The following is a 25,850-nucleotide window of genomic DNA, read 5'->3' as shown; positions in this document are numbered from 1 at the left end:
CACCTACATCTTTCAAACTCCTACGCTATCAATACATCTACATCCTTCACAACCCTACACTCTCAAAACACCTACGTCATCCATATTCCTACACTCTCCCTACACCTACATCCTCCATATTCCTACTCTCTCTCTACACCTACATCCTCCAGATTCCTACACTCTCCCTACACCTACATCCTCCATACTCCTACACTCTCCCTACACCTACAACTTTCATACTCCTACCCTTTTATTACACCTACATCCACCTACACTCTCCCTACGCTTTCCCTACACCTACATCCTCCATACTCCTACACCTTCCCTACACCTACATACTCCATACTCCTGCACACTCTCTACACCTACATTCTTCTCACCCTACACTCTCCCTACACCTACATCCTTCATACTCTTACACTCTTCCTAAACCTACATACTCCATACTCCTACACTCTCCCTACATTTACATCTTTGAAAACCCTACGCTCTCAACACACCTACATCCTCCATACTCCTACACTCTCCATACACCTACATCCTCCATACTCCTGCACACTCTCTACACCTACATTCTTCTTACCCTACACTCTCCCTACACCTACATCCTTCATACTCTTACGCTCTTCCTACACCAACATACTCCACACTCCTACACTCTCACTACACTTACATCTTTCAAAACCCTACGCTCTCAACACACCTACATCCTCCATATTCCTACGCTCTCCCTACGCCTACATCCTTCATACTCCTACGCTCTCCCTACACCTACATCCCGTATACTCCTACCCTCTCAACACACCTACATCCTCCATATTCCTGCGCTCTCCCAAACATCTACATCATACACCAACAATCTCCCTACACCTAGATCCTCCATACTCTTCCACTCTCTCTACACCTTCATACTTCATACTCTTACACTCTTCCTACACCTACATACTCCATATTCATACACTCTCCCTACACCTACATACTTTATACCCCTACGCTCTCCCAACACCTACATCCTTTATACCCCAACGCTCTCCCTACACCTACATCGTCCATACTCATCCACTCTCTCTACACCTTCATCCTTCATACTCGTACACTCTTCCTACACCTACATAGTCCATATTCCTACGCTCTCCCTACACCTACATACTTTATACCCCTACGCTCTCCCTACGCCTACATAATATATACTCAGTCCCTCTCCATACACCTACATCCTCCATACTCCTACACTCTCCCTACACCTATATCCTTCATACTCCTACGCTCTCCATACACCTACATCCTCCATACTCCTACACTCTCCCTACACCTACGTTCTTCATACTCCTACGCTCTCCCTACACCTACATCCTTCATACTCCTACACTCTCTCTACACCTACATCCTTCATACTCCTACGCTCTCCCTATACCTACATCCTCCATATACCTACGCTCTCCCCACATCCTTCATACTTCATACCACTACGCTCTCCCTATACCTACATCTTTCATACTACTACGCTATCAACACATCTACATCCTTCACAACCCTACACTCTAAACACACCTACATCATCCATACTCCTACACTCTCCCTACACCTACATCCTCCATACTCCTACACTCTCTCTACACCAACATCCTTCAGATTCCTAAACTCTCTCTACACCTACATCCTCCATATTCCTACACTCTCCCTACACCTACATCCTCCATACTCCTGCACTCTCTCTACACCTACATTCTTCACACTCCTACCCTCTCCCTACACCTACATCCTTCATACTCTTACACTCTTCCTACACCAACATACTCCATATTACTACGCTCTCCCTACACCTACATCCTTTACACCCCTACGCGCTCGCTACGCCTACATCCTATATACTCATACCCTCTCCCTACACCTACATCCTCCATACTAATACACTCTCCCTACAAATACATCCTTCACACTCCTACGCTCTCAACACACCTACATCCTCCACATTCCTACGCTCTCCCAACATCTCCATCATACACCTACACTCTCCCTACGCCTACATCCTCCATACTCGTACAATCTCCCTACACCTACATCCTCCATACTCCTCCACTCTCTCTACACCTTCATCCTTCATACTCTTACACTCCTCCTACACCTATATCCTTCATACTCCTACACTCCCCCTACACCTACATCCTTCATACTCCTACACTCTCTACACACCTACATCCTTCACAACCCTACACTCTCCACACACCTACATCCTCCAAACTCCTACCCTCTCCCTGCACCTGAATCCTCCTTATTCCTACACTCTCCCTACACCTACATCCTCCACATTCCTACACTCTCTCTACACCTACATCCTCCAGATTCCTACACTCTCCGTACACCTACATCCTCCATATTTCCACGCTTTCCCTACACCTACATTCTCCATAATCCTACACTCTCCCTACACCTACATCCTCCATATCCCTACGCTCTCCCCACATCCTTCATACTTCATACCCCTACGCTCTCCCTACACCTACATCTTTCACACTCCTACGCTCTCAACACACCTACATCATCCATATTCCTACACTCTTCCTACACCTACATCCTCCATACTCCTCAACGCTCTCTACACCTACATCCTTCATACTCTTACACTCTTCCTACACCTACATACTTCATGTTCCTACGCTCTCCCTACACCTACATACTTTATACCCCTACACTCTCCCTACGCCTACATTCTATATACTCATACCCTCTCCATACACCTACATCTTCCATACACCTACACTCTCCCTACACCTATATCCTTCATACTCCTATACTCTCCCTACACCTACATCCTTCATACTCCTACGCTCTCCCTACACCTACATCCTCCATATCCCTACGCTCTCCCCACATCCTTCCTACTTCATACACCTACGCTCTCCCTACACCTACATCTTTCAAACTCCTACGCTATCAATACATCTACATCCTTCACAACCCTACACTCTCAAAACACCTACGTCATCCATATTCCTACACTCTCCCTACACCTACATCCTCCATATTCCTACTCTCTCTCTACACCTACATCCTCCAGATTCCTACACTCTCCCTACATCTACATCCTCCATACTCCTACACTCTCCCTACACCTACAACTTTCATACTCCTACCCTTTTATTACACCTACATCCACCTACACTCTCCCTACGCTTTCCCTACACCTACATCCTCCATACTCCTACACCTTCCCTACACCTACATACTCCATACTCCTGCACACTCTCTACACCTACATTCTTCTCACCCTACACTCTCCCTACACCTACATCCTTCATACTCTTACACTCTTCCTAAACCTACATACTCCATACTCCTACACTCTCCCTACATTTACATCTTTGAAAACCCTACGCTCTCAACACACCTACATCCTCCATACTCCTACACTCTCCATACACCTACATCCTCCATACTCCTGCACACTCTCTACACCTACATTCTTCTTACCCTACACTCTCCCTACACCTACATCCTTCATACTCTTACGCTCTTCCTACACCAACATACTCCACACTCCTACACTCTCACTACACTTACATCTTTCAAAACCCTACGCTCTCAACACACCTACATCCTCCATATTCCTACGCTCTCCCTACGCCTACATCCTTCATACTCCTACGCTCTCCCTACACCTACATCCCGTATACTCCTACCCTCTCAACACACCTACATCCTCCATATTCCTGCGCTCTCCCAAACATCTACATCATACACCAACAATCTCCCTACACCTAGATCCTCCATACTCTTCCACTCTCTCTACACCTTCATACTTCATACTCTTACACTCTTCCTACACCTACATACTCCATATTCATACACTCTCCCTACACCTACATACTTTATACCCCTACGCTCTCCCAACACCTACATCCTTTATACCCCAACGCTCTCCCTACACCTACATCGTCCATACTCATCCACTCTCTCTACACCTTCATCCTTCATACTCGTACACTCTTCCTACACCTACATAGTCCATATTCCTACGCTCTCCCTACACCTACATACTTTATACCCCTACGCTCTCCCTACGCCTACATAATATATACTCAGTCCCTCTCCATACACCTACATCCTCCATACTCCTACACTCTCCCTACACCTATATCCTTCATACTCCTACGCTCTCCATACACCTACATCCTCCATACTCCTACACTCTCCCTACACCTATATCTTTCATACTCCTACACTCTCCCTACACCTACATCCTTCATACTCCTACACTCTCTCTACACCTACATCCTTCATACTCCTACGCTCTCCCTATACCTACATCCTCCATATACCTACGCTCTCCCCACATCCTTCATACTTCATACCACTACGCTCTCCCTATACCTACATCTTTCATACTACTACGCTATCAACACATCTACATCCTTCACAACCCTACACTCTAAACACACCTACATCATCCATACTCCTACACTCTCCCTACACCTACATCCTCCATACTCCTACACTCTCTCTACACCAACATCCTTCAGATTCCTAAACTCTCTCTACACCTACATCCTCCATATTCCTACACTCTCCCTACACCTACATCCTCCATACTCCTGCACTCTCTCTACACCTACATTCTTCACACTCCTACCCTCTCCCTACACCTACATCCTTCATACTCTTACACTCTTCCTACACCAACATACTCCATATTACTACGCTCTCCCTACACCTACATCCTTTACACCCCTACGCGCTCGCTACGCCTACATCCTATATACTCATACCCTCTCCCTACACCTACATCCTCCATACTAATACACTCTCCCTACAAATACATCCTTCACACTCCTACGCTCTCAACACACCTACATCCTCCACATTCCTACGCTCTCCCAACATCTCCATCATACACCTACACTCTCCCTACGCCTACATCCTCCATACTCGTACAATCTCCCTACACCTACATCCTCCATACTCCTCCACTCTCTCTACACCTTCATCCTTCATACTCTTACACTCCTCCTACACCTATATCCTTCATACTCCTACACTCCCCCTACACCTACATCCTTCATACTCCTACACTCTCTACACACCTACATCCTTCACAACCCTACACTCTCCACACACCTACATCCTCCAAACTCCTACCCTCTCCCTGCACCTGAATCCTCCTTATTCCTACACTCTCCCTACACCTACATCCTCCACATTCCTACTCTCTCTCTACACCTACATCCTCCAGACTCCTACCCTCTCCCTGCGCCTACATCCTCCATACTCCTACACTCTCCCTACACCTACAACTTTCATACTCCTACCCTTTTATTACACCTACATCCACCTACACTCTCCCTACACCTACATCCTCTTTACCCCAACGCTCGGCCTATACCTACATCCTCCAAATCCCTACGCTCTCCCCACATCCTCCATACTTCATACCCCTACGCTCTCAACAGACCTACATCTTTCATACCCCTACGCTGTCCCTACACCTACATCCTCCATCTTCGTACGTTCTCCCTATATCTACATCCTTTATACTCTTTCACTCTCCCTACACCTACATCCTTCAGATTCCTAAACTCTCCCTACACCTACATCCTCCATACGCCTACACTCTCCCTGCACCTACATCATCCATACTCCTGCACTCTCTCTACACCTACATCCTCCATACTCCTACACTCTCCCTACACCTACATCATTCATACTCTTACACTCTTCGTACACCTACATTCTTTATACTCCTACATTCTCCCTACACCTACATCCTTCATACTCTTACACTCTTCCTACACCATACATCCTTTATAACCCCAGGCTCTCCCTACGCCTACATCCTATATACTCATAACCTCTCCATACACCTACATCCTCCATACTCCTACGCTCTCCCTACACCTACATCCTTCATACTCCTACGCTCTCCCTCCACCTACATCCTTCATACTCCTACCCTCTCCCTACACGTACATCCTTCATACTCCTACCCTCTCCCTACACCTACATCCTTCACAACCCTACAGTCTCCCTACACCTACATCCTCCATATTCCTACACTCTCCCTACACCTACATCCTCCATATTCCTACTCTCTCTCTACACCTACATCCTCCAGATTCCTAAACTTTCTCTACACCTACATCCTCCATACTCCTACACTCTCCCTACACCTACATCCTCCATATTCCTACGCTTTCCATACACCTACATCCTCCAAACTCCTACACTCTCCCTACACCTACATCCTCCATACTCCTGAACTCTCTCTACGCCTACATCCTTCATACTCTTACACTCTTCCTACACCTACATCCTCCATATTCCTACACTCTCCCTACACCTATATCCTTCATACTTCTATGCTCTTAACACATCTACATCCGTCAGAACATTACACTCTCCCTACACCTACATCCTCCATACTCCTACTCTCTCCCTACACCTACATCCTCCATATTCCTACGCTCTCCATACACCTACATCCTTCATACTCCTACGTTCTCCCTACACCTACATCCTTCATACTCCTACGCTCTCCCTACATCCACATCCTTCATACTCCTACGCTCTCCCTAAACCCACATTCTTCATACTCCTACGCTCTCCCTACTCCCACATCCTTCACACTCCTGCTCTCTCCCTACACCTACATCCTTCATACTTCTACACTCTCCCTACACCTTCATCCTTCACACTCGTACACTCTTCCTACACCTACATACTCCATATTCCTACGCTCTCCCTACACCTACATCCTTTATACCCCTACGCTCTCCCTACGCCTACATCCTATATACTCATATCCTCTCCCTGCACCTACATCCTCCATACTCCTACGCTCACCCTACACCTACATCCTCCATATTCCTACGCTCTCCCTACACCTACATCCTTCATACTCCTACTCTCTCCCTACACCTACATCCTCCATACTCCTACACTCTCCCTACACCTATATCCTTCATACATCTACGATCTTCCTACACAGACATTCTTCTTACTCCTACGCTCTCCCTACTCTCACATCCTTCACACTCCTACTCTCTCAACACACCTACATCCTCCATATTCCTACATTCTCCCTACTCCCACATCCTTCACACTCCTACGCTCTCCCTACACCTACATCCTTCATACTCCTACGCTCTCCCTACACCCACATCCTTCACAACCCAACACTCTCCGTACACCTACATCCTTCATACTCCTACGCTCTCCCTACACCCACATTCTTCTTACTCCTACGCTCTTCCTACTCCCACATCCTTCCCGCTCCTACTCTCTCAACACACCTACATCCTTCATACTCCTACGCCCTCCCTACACCCACATCCTTCATACTCCTACACTCTCCCTACACCTACATCCTTCATACTCCTACGCTCTCAACACAACTACATCCTTCATACTCCTACGCTCTCAACACACCTACATCCTCCATATTCCTACCCTTTCCCTACACCTACATCCTCCATACTCCTACTCTCTCCCTACACCTACGTTCTTCATACTCCTACGTTCTCACCACACCTACAACTTTCATACTCCTCCCCTGTTACTACACCTACATCCTCCATATTCCTACACGCTCCCTACACCTACATCCTCCATATTCCTAAACTCTCTCTACACCTACATCCTCCATACTCCTATACTCTCTCTACACCCATATCCTTCATACTCCTACGCTGTCCCTACTCCCACATCCTTCATACTCCTTCGCTCTCCCTACACCTAGATCCTTCACAACCCTACGCTCTCAACATACCTACATCCTTCATGTTCCTACGCTCTCCCTACACCTACATCCTTCATACTCCTACGTTCTGCCTACACCTACATCTTACATTTTCTTTCACTTCCCCTACACCTGCATCCCTCATACTCCTACTCTCTCCCTGCACCTACATCCTCCATATTTCTACGTTCTCCCTGCACCTACATCCTCCATTTTCCTTTGGTCTCCCTACACCCACATCCACCATACCCCTACACTCTCCCTACACCCACATCCTTCATACTCCTGCACTCTCCCTTCACCTACATCCTTCATACTCCTACACTCTCCCTACACCTTCATCCTTCACACTCGTACACTCTTCCTACACCTACACACTCCATATTCCTACGCTCTCCCTACACCTACATCCTTTATACCCCTACGCTCTCCCTACGCCTACATCCTATATACTCATACCCTCTCCATACACCTACATCCTCCATACTCCTACGCTCTCCCTACACCTACATCCTTCATACTCCTACGCTCTCAACACATCTACATCCTTCACAAACATACACTCTCAACACACCTACATCCTCCATATTCCTACGCTCTCCCTACACCTACATCCTCCATACTCCTACTCTCTCCCTACACCTACATCCTCCATACTCCTACACTCTCCCTACACCTATATCCTTCATACTCCTACGCTCTCCCTACACCCACATTCTTCTTACTCCTACCCTTTCCCTACACCTACATCCTTCACACTCCTACTCTCTCAACACACCTACATCCTCCATATTCCTACATTCTCCCTACTCCCACATCCTTCACACTCCTACGCTCTCCCTACACCTACATCCTTCATACTCCTACGCTCTCCCTACACCCACATCCTTCACAACCCAACACTCTCCGTACTCCTACATCCTTCATACTCCTACGCTCTCCCTACACCCACATTCTTCTTACTCCTACGCTCTCCCTACTCCCACATCCTTCACACTCCTACTCTCTCAACACACCTACATCCTTCATACTCCTACGCTCTCCCTACACCCACATCCTTCATACTCCTACACTCTCCCTACACCTACATCCTTCATACTCCTACGCTCTCAACACAACTACATCCTTCATACTCCTATCCTCTCAACACACCTACATCCTCCATACTACTACGCTCTACCTACACCTACATCCCTCATACTCCTACTCTCTCCCTACACCTACGTTCTTCATACACCTACGTTCTCACCACACCTACAACCTTCATACTCCTACCCTCTCCCTACACCTACATCCTCCATATTCCTACACGCTCCCTACACCTACATCCTCCATATTCCTACACTCTCTCTACACCTACATCCTCCAGATTCCTACTCTCTCTCATCACCTACATCCTCCATACTCCTATACTCTCTCTACACCCACATCCTTCATACTCCTACGCTGTCCCTACTCCCACATGCTTCATACTCCTTCGCTCTCCCTGCACCTGCATCCTTCACAACCCTACGCTCTCAACATACCTACATCCTCCATGTTCCTACGCTCTGCCTACACCTACATCCTTCATACTCCTACGTTCTGCCTACACCTACATCTTACATATTCTTTCACTTCCCCTACACCTGCATCCCTCATACTTCTACTCTCTCCCTGCACCTACATCCTCCATATTTCTACGTTCTCCAAACACCTACATCCTCCATTTTCCTTTGCTCTCCCTACACCCACATCCTCCATACCCCTACACTCTCCCTACACTTACAACTTTCATACTCCTACCCTGTTACTACACCTACATCCTCCATATTCCTACGCTCTCCCTACACCTACATCCCTCATACTCCTACGCTCTCCCTACACCTATATCCCTCATACTCCTACGCTCTTTCTACACCTACATCCTCCATACTCCTTCGCTCTCCCTACACCTACATCCTCCATACTCCTACACTCTCCCTACACCTACGTTCTTCATACTCCTACGCTCTCAACACACCTACATCCTCCATATTCCTACGCTCTCCCTACACCTACACTCTCCATATTCCTACGCTGTCCCTACACCTGAATCCTCCTTATTCCTACGCTCTCCCTACACCTACATTCTCCATATTCCTACGCTGTCCCTACACCTGAATCCTCCTTATTCCTACAGTCTCCCTACACCTGCATCCTCCATATTCCTACACTCTCCCTACACCTACATCCTCCATATTCCTACACTCTCTCTACACATACATCCTCCAGATTCCTAAACTCTCTCTACATCTACATCCTCCATACTCCTAGCCTCTCCCTACACCCACATCCTTCATACTCCTGCGCTCTCCCTACACCTATATCCTTCATACTCCTATGCTCTCCCTACTCCCACATCCTGCATACTCCTACGCTCTCTCTACACCTACATCCTTCACAACCCTACGCTGTCCCTACACCTACATCCTCCATATTCCTTCACTCTCGCTACACCTACATCCTCCCTATTGCTACACGATGCGTACGCCTACACCTTCTAAAGCAATGTATCCTCTGTACACCTCATCCTCCCCACCCCATATCCACCCTTTTATAGATTTCAATAACAAGTCAAAATGAAGACGTTGGGTTGTATATCCCAATTAATTAGTTTGAGACGTCTACAAAAGCCATATTGTCTCATTAGTGTGTTATAACCACACACCATATCTGATCCACGAAAAACAAGTACTTTCTTCCAGCAAACGGATTGCAACCACTCTGGGCAACACAGTTAGCGAGTCTCCCTCCTGCAACACTGTTTTGTAGCTGACAAACCGAACCATGTCCAGACGGTTCAGAGACCAATAACAGTCGACAAATCGAACCATGTCCAGATGGTTCAGAGAGCAATTACTGCCTGGAGATAACAGTCAACAAACCGTACCATGTCCAAGTAGTTCAGTTACCAATTACTGCTTGGAGATGACACTCAACAAACCGGACCATGTCCAGGCAGTTCAGTTACCAATTACTGCCAGGAGATAACAGTCAACAGACCGAACCATGTCCAGGCAGTTCAGTTACCAATTACTGCCTGGTGATGACAGTCAACAAACCGAACCATGTCCAGGCAGTTCAGTTACCAGTTACTGCCTAGAGTTGACGGTCGAGAAACCGAACCATCTCCAGACCGTTCAGAGACAAATTATGTTTCCTGAATCTTGAATCCTGACTTGCTAACTTTAACGGTAGCATCGTCCTCAAGAGCATAAACAAATAGTCAAATGCACGGTACAATACTCGTTACAGTATTATGACCCCAGTGATTCTCCATGGCTGAAAGCAAAACCCAGGCTTCTAAGTAGAGTTCTCCTCCTTCAGAAATCTGGGGAAGTCAGAGATGATGAGCAGATAGATTTACTTCAGTATGATGCAGAGGATAGTGAGTTCCAAAAGTTCAAGATTCTGTGACAGCTGCTATGATAGCAGCATTTCAAGTGCAGACAATTATGATGTTGAAGATTCTCCCAGTGAAGTCCTTATGATAATTTAATGTGAAGATAATAATCCCCACAGTGATTCTCTGTGTGTGCGTGCTTGCGTGCGCGCCATTTCCGGAGCAAATAGTTGAAAACGTCCAATTCTTTTCACCAAACTTGGCATATAGATAAGTGTAGTGGTTTGCTGGTGTGGTTTCGTACTTTGGGAATTTTGATTAAAATATTTTTGTGTTTCCATAGCAACAAGACTGGCTTCAGCTGAAGTTGGTGGTATTGCTCCTTTATGGAGCAGAACTTAAAACCGTTCAATGCTCTCCTTCCACTCTCCTATATACACGCCAAAACATTTGACATAATCAGAACATGTATACATCTTCATAAGGGCGTTTTGTCATTGCAGGAAATACTGATGATTTTGTCTTCTTGTTGGAAATGTATGGGTTAGAGTTCAGTTAAATGTGTGGGTTTACTTTGACTTCTTGTTGGTAATGTATGGCTTAGAGTTCAGTTAAATGTGTGGGTTAAATGTACTGTTCAGATTTAATAGTCTGAAACAATTAATTTGTGAAATGAACACTCGAACCCTTCTCTTATGCGCCGTTTTATTGTCTAAAACTTATCATTAATTATTCGGGCCAGTAAGGTGTCTGAAGGGCTAGTGACATTTGACAATTTGAATCTATTTCTAACACTGATGTGCAGGCGGTTCAGAGACCAATTACCACCGGGAGATGACAGCAGACTGAAAGCATGCCGACAAATACAGTACATGTTCGTCAGCATATTTGGACAAATCTTTCTCTTCGTGAATATCAGTCGCGCAAATGATCACTTCAGCTGCTTAGAGTAGGCTGGCGAGGGATTACGCTGTAGCGCCAAGGTTGTCAGTCCTCGTAGGCCGGAAGTAAGTTGATCATGAGGTAGAGAGACGAAGGCGGACAATCCCTCAACCCCTCAACCCCTCAACCCTTCAACACCTCAGCCCCTCAACACTTTACCCCTCAACCCCTCAACCCCTCAACCCCTCAACCACCTTTAATGAAGGACAGGAGCCCTCGCATTTCACAACCTGCAGGGACATTCGACATTACGTTTCACCAGTCGTGTGCAGAGCATGCGCAGACCTTGCTAAGGGGAGATAAGAGCCTCGGCGCGTGCCTCAATGAACCTTTACGACTTCGTCTGTCAACATGGGCCCGCATTGATGGCAGTTTAAAAGGCACTGGTATGTTTGCCTTGTATGGATCTTCACACCTCGACAAGGGGTGGTTGTCTCACCTCCACACAAGTGCTCCAGCAAACCCCCGACGTGAGCGCGTACTCAAACATGTCTGTCGTCTGCTGGTCGTCGCCAAATGTGCTGCCCCTTATGACACCAAACATGTGGTTTCAATGGGGTCATCGTATAAGACGAAGACACGTTTCTGTATGTGTTGATCTTTGCATAAAGGTAATATTCAGCTTGTAGGTCAACTACCCGAAACTGCATATCGAGCTTGACATGAACATATATTTGATTGCATACGGAGTGTAAATACACACAGAACTAGCGGTTTGACGGCTTGTGACGTGTCACGTTTCATTACCGATTTGTAATGTGGTGAGGGTATCACTTTGACATGTTGACAGTGATGTCCAAGTTGACTGATTCCGAGTTCCTCGTCACGTGATAAGGTCAGCACGTTGACAATGGTGAGCATATTGACTGTATTACGCGCCCTACGTCACACGAAAAGGGCATCACGTTATCGTGTTGGCATTGAGGATTATACTGATTATACTGATTATACGTCAGCGTCCCAGGTCACGTGATGAGTGTCTCACACTGAGTGTTGGCACAAGTTGACTCTTTCTTCGTCACTTGACACGTGATGAGAGCATGATGTTGACATGTTGGCAATGATAAAGATGCTGACTTTTCTTCGTCTCTTGTGACTTGATAAGGGCATCACGTGGATTTGCCAGTGATGACCAAGTTGACATTTACAAGTGGAATGCATAAGGAAAGCAGGACTTATGGATGTCAACTGCTTTATTGTGAATAACACGGAACGTATGCTTGCTCCTTCATCAGGTGGATGGTTGGGAGTATGAAGTTGAGTATATAGACATACACGAGGGATTCCAAAGAAAACGCGCAACAACGTTTATCAAGGAATGGAAACACGCGGCCAGTACTGCACTAAAGCAACATGGTAATCCACTTGATGGGATATAATACAACAATGAAGAGGCCAGTGATACACTAAAACTACAACATGAAGAAGCCAGTTTGGAAACTGTTGTAGCCAGTAGTTGGTCTGTAACAGTTGTATACAGCAGTTGGTCTGTAGCAACTGGTCTACTGCAGTTGATGTGTAACTGTTGTCCAGAGCAGTTGGTATGTAACAACTGGTCTACAGCAGTTGGTCTGTAACTGTTGTCCAGAGCAGTTGGTATGTAACAACCAGTCTACAGCAGTTGGTCTGTAACTGTTGTATATAGCACTTGGTCTGTAACAGTTGGTCTACAAGAGTTGGTCTGTAACGGTTGTTTACAGCAGTGGTCTGTAACAGTAAATGTCTTGACAATTACTACTAGTTATACGTATGTCCATTACTTATATATTTCGATGACCCTCGTTCAGATCACAACCGTTGCTGTCGAGGATACCCAGACGTTACATGGAAACAGTTACATAACCTGATTGAAGGCTGATCCAACACCTGCAGCAACTCCAGCCAGATCGGGTATCTCCAACTCCACCAGATCCGTGTAAAGTATATACCAAAGACATGTGAACATAACAATAAGTTTAAGTTAAAACTGGAATTTATCAATGCTTCTTCACCAAATTATTTCATTGTGATAAATGTTGAGTTTTATTGTTTTTCAACATGATTGATGGCTGAACTATCGTCAAGGAAGGAAAATTAGATCTACAAGTAATCCTTGGTCAATCTCTGAACTCCGGGCTTGCCTCTTAATCACCCCTCTCTTATCTCGGGTATGGTCACTGGAGGATTTGGGAGATAGATTTTCAGCAAATATGAGGGGCAGAGATTTGAAGCTTTCATAACATGGAATTAGGACGGATGAGATAATTTGTAGTTGGATTACAGTTATCTATTCATAAGGGTCGAAGTGGGGATTTGTCCCGACTTGACTGAGCAGGAACGATAGCAAGGATCCCCCACCTCAACCTCAGGTCAGGGTTTTGTGTCCTCGAAATATACACACCGGGCGCCGCTTCCTACAGTTCTCCGTTCCTCATTTATTTGAGGGTTGTGTTTGCGTGTGTTGTATGTATCCTCTTTCAATCTTGGTCGTATGAGTGTGATCTTTGCTTCCGAACTAAGTCTGGGTTGTGTTGTAGTGTGCTCTGTGTTTCCCGAGTTAAGTCAGGGTTGTGATTTAGTGTGCTCTATGTTTTCTGGTTTAGTGTGGGTTGTCTGTCTTACATACACTGGAAAATGCATCGCACCAACAAATGTTTCTCATGGTATCAGGATTTTACCGTTAATCATGCCTACAGAACTTATCCAAACTTGTATTAACTTGTATAGACTCACAAGGAATGATTTAATGACACATCCAAAGACAATAAGAATACACTATTGCAATTTATTCAGAGAGCAAACTTTAAAAATTGTACTCATTTTGTAGCCTTGCCACTATGGTCGTTCAACGTTACCAGGTACCGTATTTTCTGGCATACAATCCTCAAGAAATCACATAAGTATCAATAACCGAGCACAAGGTCAACAATCCTCCGCCAAATGCAGCATAATCCCAGATGATCCTCCACGTTAACTGTATTAGAGGTTGACTTTGACGTGAATACTCAATTTCATCTAGAAAGTGGTCAAGTGCAACACATGTTTATATATACATTCCAGTACTTTTGTTCGGGTGTCCGTGGTCTTGTCAACCAACTGTCCATCTTCCATTGTCCCTGGTCTGAACAACCACTTGTCCAACTTCCGCTGACCGTATTCTGGACCATCAGTTGTCCAACTTCCATTCTCCATGGCCTGGACCATCAGTTGTCCAACTTCCATTGTCCATGGCCTGGGCCACCACTGGTTCAACTTCCATTGTCAGTGGTCGGGACGGCCAATTGTCCAACGTCCATTGTCAGTGGTCGGGACCTTCAGTTATGCAACATCCATTGTCAGTGGTCGGGACCACCATTTGTCCAACATCCATTGTCAGTGGTCGGGACCACCAGTTGTCCAACTTCCATTGTCAGTGATCGGGACCACCAGTTGTCCAACGTCCATTGTCAGTGGTCGGGACCACCAGTTGTCCAACGTCCATTGTCAGTGGGCGGGACCACCAGTTGTCCAACGTCCATTGTCAGTGGTCGGGACCACCAGTTATGCAACATCCATTGTCAGTGGTCGGGACCACCAGTTGTCCAACATCCATTGTCAGTGGTCGGGACCACCTGTTCAACTTCCATTGTCAGTGGTCGGGACCATCAGTTGTCCAACTTCCATTGTCAGTTGTCGGGACCACCAGTTGTCCAACGTCCATTGTCAGTGGTCGGGACCACCAGTTGTCCAACGTCCATTGTCAGTGGTCAGGACCACCAGTTATGCAACATCCATTGTCAGTGGTCGGGACCACCAGTTGTCCAACATCCATTGTCAGTGGTCGGGACCACCAGTTGTCCAACTTCCATTGTCAGTGGTCGGGACCACCAGTTGTCCAACGTCCATTGTCAGTGGTCGGGACCACCAGTTGTCCAACGTCCATTGTCAGTGGTCGGGACCACCAGTTGTCCAACGTCCATTGTCAGTGGTCTGTACCACCAGTTATGCAACATCCATTGTCAGTGGTCGGGACCACCAGTTGTCCAACTTCCATTGTCAGTGGTCTGTACCACCAGTTGTCCAACGTCCATTGTCAGTGGTCGGGACCACCAGTTGTCCAACGTCCATTGTCAGTGGTCGGGACCTTCAGTTATGCAACATCCATTGTCAGTGGTCGGGACCACCATTTGTCCAACTTCCATTGTCAGTGGTCGGGACCACCAGTTGTCCAACTTCCATTGTCAGTGATCGGGACCACCAGTTGTCCAACGTCCATTGTCAGTTGTCGGGACCACCAGTTGTCCAACGTCCATTGTCAGTGGGCGGGACCACCAGTTGTCCAACGTCCATTGTCAGTGGTCGGGACCACCAGTTATGCAACATCCATTGTCAGTGGTCGGGACCACCAGTTGTCCAACATCCATTGTCAGTGGTCGGGACCACCAGTTGTCCAACTTCCATTGTCAGTGGTCGGGACCATCAGTTGTCCAACGTCCATTGTCAGCTGTCGGGACCACCAGTTGTCCAACGTCCATTGTCAGTGGTCGGGACCACCAGTTGTCCAACGTCCATTGTCAGTGGTCGGGACCACCAGTTATGCAACATCCATTGTCAGTGGTCGGGACCACCAGTTGTCCAACTTCCATTGTCAGTGGTCTGTACCACCAGTTGTCCAACGTCCATTGTCAGTGGTCGGGACCACCAGTTATGCAACATCCATTGTCAGTGGTCGGGACCACCAGTTGTCCAACATCCATTGTCAGTGGTCGGGACCACCAGTTGTCCAACTTCCATTGTCAGTGGTCGGGACCATCAGTTGTCCAACGTCCATTGTCAGTTGTCGGGACCACCAGTTGTCCAACGTCCATTGTCAGTGGTCGGGACCACCAGTTGTCCAACGTTCATTGTCAGTGGTCGGGACCACCAGTTATGCAACGCCCATTGTCAGTGGTCGGGACCACTAGTTGTCCAAAATCCATTGTCAGTGGTCTGTACCACCAGTTATGCAACATCCACTGTCAGTGGTCTGGACTTCCCGTTGTCCAGCCTCCACTGACCGTGGTCGGGACTACCACTTGTCCAACTTTGATGGCTTTGGAAGCCGCGGCAGTTAGCGATCAGGTAGGTTCACTGCCCGGATGTAGCTGACCCCAACATAGGATCTGGATCTGTAGTTACTTTCTTATACTGTCGTTGTTAATCCCTATGGTAGACACACAAATACGAAGTCCGAAGTGGTGTCCACTGACCACTGGCGCGCGAGAGGGGGCGGGGGAGGGGGGGGGGGGGGTTGAATCGTGTGGTCCTGGCAAGCTGCCCACAAGGGGGTTCTCGGTTGCTGACAGCCCCCACCCTCGAGCTGGGGGAAACTGATAACAGGGTAAGATTCTTTATGGATAACAACTTATTACATATGAAAATGCTGGGAAACAACTTGTTTTCCTAGCCCTTGGATAAAGCATTAATAAGGGTGGACACTAATATCAATCACTGTTTACAGGCAAAATCGTCCTGCCCGCCCCATATTCACCTGGTAAAGGCGGCACCTTTGATTTTAACTTTATCACATCTGGGTGTGAAATTATGGGAAATACGAAACTTTAATGAAAGAGGATGATTCTATTGGCTGCTATATAATGTTGCCGTGTTTGTAAATAAGAGGGGCATTTGCCGATAAGGTTGGTATCAAGAGTAACTGTGTCCAGAAAGGCGGCATGTGCCTTTACTTGAGAGACAAGAGGGGTGTGCATGACTAAGATGTATATATACTTTGTCAATGACTATTCAATAAAGACAACGAATTTTTCGCGGGTGGATAGCCTGGCATCTAGATTGTGGAATATGAACCATTTACTGCACTGCAAGACAGATGTAGCGATGTGTGTCAGCATGTGTACATGTGTGCGTGTGTTTGTCTCAAGTCCCTGTTGAATTGCACAAGACACACTCACAGTAATCTATTACGTTAGATATCTAGTATCTAGCTTTGGAGCAATAGTTTCTCTCCTCCAAATTCTGAATCTTTTGAACCTCCCACGACAGTACCGGTGTCGGTGCTCGGGGCTACTACGTCCGACGACAGTACCGTTGTCGGTGTTCAGGGCTAATACGTCCGACGACAGTACCGGTGTCGGTGTTCGGGGCTGCTACGTCCGACAACAGTACCGTTGTCGGTGTTCAGGCTGACATCAAGCAGCTGAATCAATGTACAAATCTCTCATTTGGTGTGATGTGGTGATGAGGGCGTCATTTGAAACCTGTGAAACCATATGAAAACATGTGAAAACCTGTTCTTGATAGGATTATGGAGCACTATATTTGCCTGGAATGTTGTCAGTGCATAGTAATTAAAGTTACTGTAATGGTCAAGACAACGACTGACCTTGTTTATCCACAACCGGTCACAGGCGAGGGACATTCAGTCTACAGAGTGGTCGGTATGTTTACAATATTGACACTGTTAAGCTGTTGGTCATTGTGCCTCCAGTGTTGTTTGTGCTTTGACTTTCATAACATTTAATAACAAAACAAAGGAAAACTGCCACAGACTCCCAATAAGCAGTGAAGGGAGGTGCGTGATATCAGCGTGTGGTATCAACATGTACGTTCCTGCTATGTACGTGGGGCGTGTCTCCCGGTGACGGTGATTCCACGTCAGTTTTATAACCACCACAAAGCCTGCCTAGCAGGACGTTCTGTTCACATTATGCTGTAACTCTCGTAAGCGCGGCTTTAGTCCTACACACGTCACTCCTCTACCCGGCCATGTGTTGAAGGAGCAGACATGTCTGAATACATGTAATGTTATCTTTCGGAAACAAGGTTAGATCTACGTCCCCAGACATATGCACATTTTCATATAATGTGTCGTCATCAAACTAACCAGAGAAAGGATAATTCATGTCCGCCTTCATTTCTTTACCTGCTGATGCCTGCTGAGAGCCTGCAGCTACTACCACGGGGTGCCTGGTCTTTCCCTCATTCCCCAGTCCAGTCTTTGATGACGGTAATCCACCCGCAGCGCCCCACAGTCAACTCTCAGTTCAGTTTCATCTGCCGCTTATCTCGTCCTTCAGTGGCAGGGTAGGAGATTATATACCTTTGATGTTGTCGGAGAAACACGGGTAGAAGCAAAAGTTACTCTCCTCTGGAAGATATCAGAAAGCCTATCTAACTGGGCAGGATGGTAACGTCTTGAGAGACATTTCCATAGGTTTGGTAGGAAATGTAGGCTGATCTCATCCAGATCCATTATTTCCGTGATGTTCATAGAGTCAACCATGTGCATAGACTATCTGCGTACATAGACTCGGAAAACAGTCAACCATGTTTATACAGTATCTTTGTACACAGACTCGGTAAACAGTCAACCATGCGCATGAAATCTCTCTACAGTCAGCCATGTAGGTGATATCTCTACAGTCAGCCATGTAGGTGGTATCTCTACAGTCAGCCATGTATGTGATATCTCTACAGTCAACCATGTAGGTGATATCTCTACAGTCAACCATACACGTGATATCTCTTTTACGTTTTTTAAACATACGACAATTTCCACAAAATTGTCATTGACACCGCAGAATGGATGGGTGAGTGTTCCCTGTCCACATGGTAAATGAGCGCACTATGGTGTGCTCAGAACGAGCTGTTTCAGTAAGTAAACACGCCTATAGTGTCACCTGGTCTAATTAGTTAATCCTCTCTCCTCACGAGACAACAGGTAGGTGTGCCCGAGGGTGGGATTACAGGGCTCAAACGGCCTGCCATTCAGGTAAATACGATATAGTCCATTAACGCTGATAAAGGTGACAACACTTGCTGAAGCATTAAGTAAAGCGCATGTGATATTCCATTACCCTCATATACTATGTAGCCAAGCCCCAGGGCCCGCTCCAGCCCGCTCAATGGTATCTACCCGGTGGATGTACCGGTTACCTGGCAGGTGCGCACTGTTTAATCCAGGTGGAAATTCAACTGGTGATATATTTGATATGGACGTGTTGGATGTCGCCAAGTATACATGATAAACGCCAACTGCGTAGAGCGAGTTGTGGGATTTCCGGAAATTGAAACTGAAATTCCCTGTCCCTGAAATTGTGACTAGGAAACTTTGATTGGTTACTCTCATGCAAAAACAGGCTAACCCGGTTTGCCATAGTAATAATTGTACCATTCCACCCGGTTTCCCAGAATAATAGTGGTACTAGTCCACCCGATTTGCCCATCTAATAGTGGGACCAGCCCACCCAGCTTCACCAGTAAAATAGTGGTGCCAGTTAAACCTGAGATGGTGGTAATGGTTCTCTGTTGAGTGGGTGTGCCCCGTGACAGGGAGGAATCTAGGTGAGCTAGGTGAAACACAGTTTGACATGAACAGAAATAGAGTTGTGACTTGCATACACCACCGTCTGTCTAGCAAACACCAAAGACACACGCAAGGTCGTTAACGTCCTTTCTTAGGGAGACACCGGCTTAATGATTGCACGCGCATGGTCTAAACCCATACGGCCTTATGTACAAGAAATATGCCGTTTTCAAATGTGCCTATTTACAAGTCCAGTGTTTGACCTATGACCCGAAGCAAACCACAGATCATGTCGACGTAACATGTTTCCAGATCAGAGAAGGGCAGAGGTCAAAAGAAAGAATGATAGAGAGAGAGAGAGAGAGAGAGGAGAGAGAGAGAGAGAGAGAGGAGGGGGGGAGGAGGAGGAGGACTGGATATAGTTTATGTGGACGTGTAGATCAAACACTATCAAGTATAGTGTGTGTTTATGTCGCCAGTGTTTGATCAACTCAAGTGCCATTCTCTACAGTTTGTGATCGAGTAAAGTGTTATATTCCCCAGTTTGTGATCGAGTAAAGTGTTATATTCCCCAGTTTCTGATCGAGTAAAGTGTTATATTCCCCAGTTTCTGATCGAGTAAAGTGTTATATTCCCCAGTTTCTGATCGAGTAAAGTGTTATATTCCCCAGTTTCTGATCGAGTAAAGTGTTATATTCCCCAGTTTCTGATCGAGTAAAGTATAATGTTGGCCTGTCTGCAATCTAGAAAAGCACACTGACACTTCTGACTTAGAAAGACACTAATCTCTCATGTTTCTCATATAGTAAACGTTCTAGTTTACCTAGTTTATCTAGCTCTGGATTTCTATTTTTTTGTTTTTGATCAATAAAGCATTATTCTCTCCTATTTGTGATCTAGCTATGGACTTCTATTGTGTTTCTGATCAATAGAGCATTGTTCTCTCCTGTTTCTGGACTAGCAAAGGACTTTCTATTTTGTTTCTGATCAATAAAGCACTATTCTCGCCCGTTTCTGATCTAAGGACTTGCTGTTGTATTTCTGATCAATAAAGCACTATTCTGTCTTGTTTCTTCTCTAGCTAAGGACTTTCTATTGAGTGTCTGATTTGACGATCGCAGTGTTTTCTCCTCGTTTCCGTTCTAATAAAGTGTTATCATGGTTTTGATGTAAATTCTCAGTACTACTATTGAGACTACTATTCCTGTACAAGGGTTCCTGTATATGACTCATCGTAGTTGTCGCCCAGACACCCCTCCAGTCTCTACATACCCCATAGAACATGATATATTGAAGTTAATATCGCCTGTATATGCATACATTATGGACTATTTCAGTCACAACGAAGCCTGAAAGTGTTTTAGGTTACTGGTGGGAGGTGAGTTTTCACATCGTGTGAGAGATTCTTCTAGATGCGTGTAACATGGCTGTTCCGCTCAAATAGCGGAGCAGCATCGATCAAGACCTGATCATTTAGACTGAGTTGTACCGACATCTCCCCGTCAAAATTAATACATTATGTCATACAATCAATAGTTTGTGCATGTTTCACGAGATTCTGCAAACACTGTATGCGCGCGCACTACTGGCTGGCAGACGTCAGACTTGTAGTGTGGAAGACCGTCAGCACACCGCTGTCAAACAAGAGCAGATGGAGATGTCTGTGTAAATATTTCACACATACAATTCCCTGCGACCCTGTCTGCCGATAACTCCATTGCCCTGGCGCGGGATGAGCAGACCAACATACCAATCTCAGCAATTTGTAAATATCAGAAATATGTCGGTTAATAAAGCAATACGGTACATCAGAACATTGCGTGTAGACTAAGATTGGCTTGTGTATGTTCTTCGTTACAAAGTGATGTTAATATTTCACCTCGTTAATACAGTTGTCGATGATATTAATGTTTTAATCTGGAACAGCATTCATATTTCACCTTGTGTAATTACGGTTATAGAGACCGCCATACTTGCCACTTGGCTTTGTTCGCAAAGCGGCTTACACACGTACACGAAATCCTAAGAAGAATAAAGTCAAGAGTATTTCGACAAATTACGTCGAATCCGTTTTTCACTTTACCTTTCAGAACAAATTTTCGAAAGGAGATTTTGTGACGGAATACACACTCGGCTCTTTCCGTCAGTTATCCAGAGTTAACATTTTAAATTCTTTTTCTGAAAATACCCCAAAACAGAAGTCCCCAGGTAAAGCCGGGGTGTGGTCTTCAGAGAGAGGGTGGGACTACAGGTGAGGAACCAGCGCCTAGAAGGGAGATCAGCCTCACAGGTTTGTCGTCCGTACAGTCTGAAAGAGGCCTCCACTCGATGTATGAGCGTGAACGCTGACTAACGCTAGGCTGCGATCCCCGTTGTACCTGCTTCACAAACTGTGATTCCCCCGAGCGAGAGAGAGACTACCGTCAGCTTGCTGTGGATACCCTAACAGCGGCGGAGGACTATACTAGGCCTATGAATGGCCCGCCCGACGCTACTACTGGTGCGTCAGCTAGTCCATGGCCTGCAGTAGAGGTGGCAAACGGGTGGATGCGAGCTGACCACATCATACACAGGATTTCTATGGAATGATTTCTCTGATTCTTTGTGGATTGTGGAAAAAAATTGAAATTGTGTTTGATCGAACAGTGAGTCGTCGCTAACTGTCTTGCGGGGCTGAAGTTTGCGAATCGATGTAAAGTGTGTAGGGCTGACGGATTCGTCCTTCTCGTGCACACAACGGCGGGAGTTTGCGCGTGACGAGCAGACGAGAAACAGAAAACGGCAGACGACATAGTCACACACAAAACATGGCGCGGTATAGAGGTGTATAGGCGACGGGTGAGTGAACAACAATTACCATTTTATTACAAAAGAAATTATTTGAAACATGTTCCCATGACGTGTGAAATAAACCTATCCTGTTATAGAATGAACGATAAGAACTGCTGTCTAGCTACAAACATGGTTTAATCGTGTATCTGTAAGCCTGTACACCAGTCTGTGTGAATCTATATACCTTGACGCTTGTCCAGGCAGCATGGTGAGTGCAGAGCATGGGCTGTCAGCACTTCTGTAACAGTTACTAGTAGTATGCGGAGCTCAGTTCAGTAAGACTGATAGTTGTGACCACGAGAGAGACATGACGACCGGCTATCACACCGTTCTGTACCTGTCAGCTGATTGCAGCTCACTAAAGTGCCAGTGTTTTAAGTATTGGGCACAAACTGTCACCACGTAACGCTTGCTGTGCTGTTGTATTTCATCCTGTGCAAGCACCGACTCATTGCACGCCTACTTTACCCAGCTTGGGGGGAGTCGACACTGTATTAATCATAAATCGAGCGATATAACCGCTGTCAAAATCTGGCAGGTTACCGTGGAATGATCACGTCTAGTTTGATCACCGCAGATTTAAAACTTTATTATAAGTGTCAGATTTTAAATTAACCAAACACCCTGGCTCAGCTGGAAGTTTATCTTCAAGGATTAAAACGTTGCAAGTCACTGCGTGCTCTGCGCTAACCGCTGTGAACATATGTAATATAATCCCCTGGTACTGAAGGTGGGGACTTTCTAAATACCTAAGCTTCCTGTCTACACTATGTCTCAGAGTTCATCACCTATGCAACACCTATGGTTTTTAATCATAGAAACATCATGTATGAAACAGCTTAGACTGTACGAGGTACATGAAGGACACATGGAAAGTGTGATATGTGAAATGAACTGAACTACCTTGGAAGTGTGTGTTGATGTACCCCAACGTGTTATATAAACACATCCGATATCTTTTCGTTTGTTGATTTCACCAGTATGTTAGTTGTAACCCAAGTCTTCCTAACCTTCGGCTTGTTGTCCTAGGTGTAAGTCCCTCCGTTCGGCGTGCAGCCAGCGGACGAAATAGCCCCAATGTAAAATCATTTACCATTATAACGTGATAAAATTCGGGCCGCCGGATTTCAACATGGAAGAGCATGCACCAAGGGCCTTCCTTGTATGACTAAAGTGGGTCTGGGAAGGAGATGGTTTGGATTTCTTAATCGAAGGGAGCTGTGGCGTATTACTGGTATCATATAACCAAATGTTTAACGCATCATTGTGTCGGAGAGAAGACAATTATCCAGCCACGATTTGAAATAACGAGAAGCTATCTGATCGCTCTCAATGTCTGTAGTTCGTGATGGTAGGGATTTAGTGTTGTCGGCTGATAGTGGAGGAAGGGTGGCATGCCTTCTCTCTGATGAGAGTCGATCACTGCAGTGTGCTGAGCCAATCGGAGCCTGTGGGGGCAGGTATATCTGTCACAGGTAGCCTGTACGTCAAACAGTCTCCACTTCAACATCATTTCCTGTCCGAGGTCTTAAGTTAGAGCAGATTGTTTGAAGTTAATTATCATACACACAGATTCCACGTATCAGAATGAATTACCGTTCAACCACATCGTTTTTTGCCAAATTTCAGGAAATACAACGTGGACTATGCAATGGTATTGCTGCATGTTTTGTTATTACGAAATATAAACGTGTTTAGTAACATAAGGGGTAATCCAACATTCCACTTTCAACAAGAACGCCTAATCACCGTATTTAAAATAACATGCCATTTTCCCTTAGCCTGTTGACGATCAAACGAGGGGAGGTGAAGGCGTAATGAGTTCCTGTTGAGTTATTATACTATTGTCTCTGTGGCGCGCACACACGCTGCACTCCCCCCAACACCGTTCTCACCCCACAACGCCGGTCCTGGGTACATAACCAGCAACAACGTGTGATGTTGCGAACGCTAGGGTTCGTGGGAACGATCATCCCATGTCCTCAGACACCTGTCTAGTCCAAACATTGTCTGTGCCGGGCAGGCCAAGTCGCATGGACTGACTGTCCACCACATCCCCCATATGTCTGTCTCAGTGCTATGTAATGTAGAGTTATGTGCGACAGTTGTGCCCACATGGAATAGAATAGTGAGGATTCTGGTTATGTGCTCTGACTCTACCCGAAGACAATCTTTAAAAAAATTACAGGAGATGTCGTCAAGCAATATTTTAAGCATCTGCATTTTTATACGACTATAGTTTCTTAATTATATGTGTAGATACTGCGGAATGAGCAACGAGTTGCATAGTAAAGAAGTGATTAAATGAATCAACTAATAGTTGTATTAGCAGCAGTTGTAGTTTGTTATAATCACAGTGATATATTGATCTATGGCGCACAACACTTCCTGCCAGTATTACTCAACATGTAGTCTGTACTCAGTCCCATGCGTGGGAAGGTGGTTGGAGTGTGTGTGTGTGTGTGTGTGTGTGTGTGTGTGTGTGTGTGTGTGTGTGTGTGTGTGTGTGTGTGTGTGTGTGTGTGTGTGTGTGTGTGTGTGTGTGTGTGTATGTGTGTGCGTGTGCGTGTGTGCGTGTGTGTGAGTGTGGTCGAGGTGGTGGTGGTGGTAGACGGGGGATGGTTGTGGCTGGGTGGGGGGAGGGGGGGGGAATGTTGGTGTGGCTAGGGGGTCCCACTGTGATGTCCCTGTATGAGGTCCTAGTGCGAGGTCCCAGTATGAGGTTTCAGTGTGAG

The 25,850-nt window shown here is 46.0% G+C and overlaps 1 protein-coding gene across 1 annotated transcript in view; it reads left to right on the top strand.

Annotated features, from left to right (window-relative positions):
• The first annotated feature begins 22,799 nt into the window (after positions 1-22,799).
• The window catches only part of LOC137290951 (FRAS1-related extracellular matrix protein 1-like), a 66,973-nt gene continuing 63,922 nt past the window's right edge, over positions 22,800-25,850 (top strand). The window contains exon 1 of the mRNA XM_067822174.1: positions 22,800-23,121. The gene's annotated coding sequence lies outside the window, so the exon portion shown is untranslated. The remainder of the gene's footprint in view (positions 23,122-25,850) is intronic.

Source organism: Haliotis asinina, chromosome 7, assembly GCF_037392515.1.
Source record: "Haliotis asinina isolate JCU_RB_2024 chromosome 7, JCU_Hal_asi_v2, whole genome shotgun sequence".
Classification (NCBI taxonomy): domain Eukaryota; kingdom Metazoa; phylum Mollusca; class Gastropoda; order Lepetellida; family Haliotidae; genus Haliotis; species Haliotis asinina.
The sequence above is the reverse complement of the archived record's forward strand: the minus strand, read 5'-3'. Positions and strand labels throughout refer to the sequence as shown.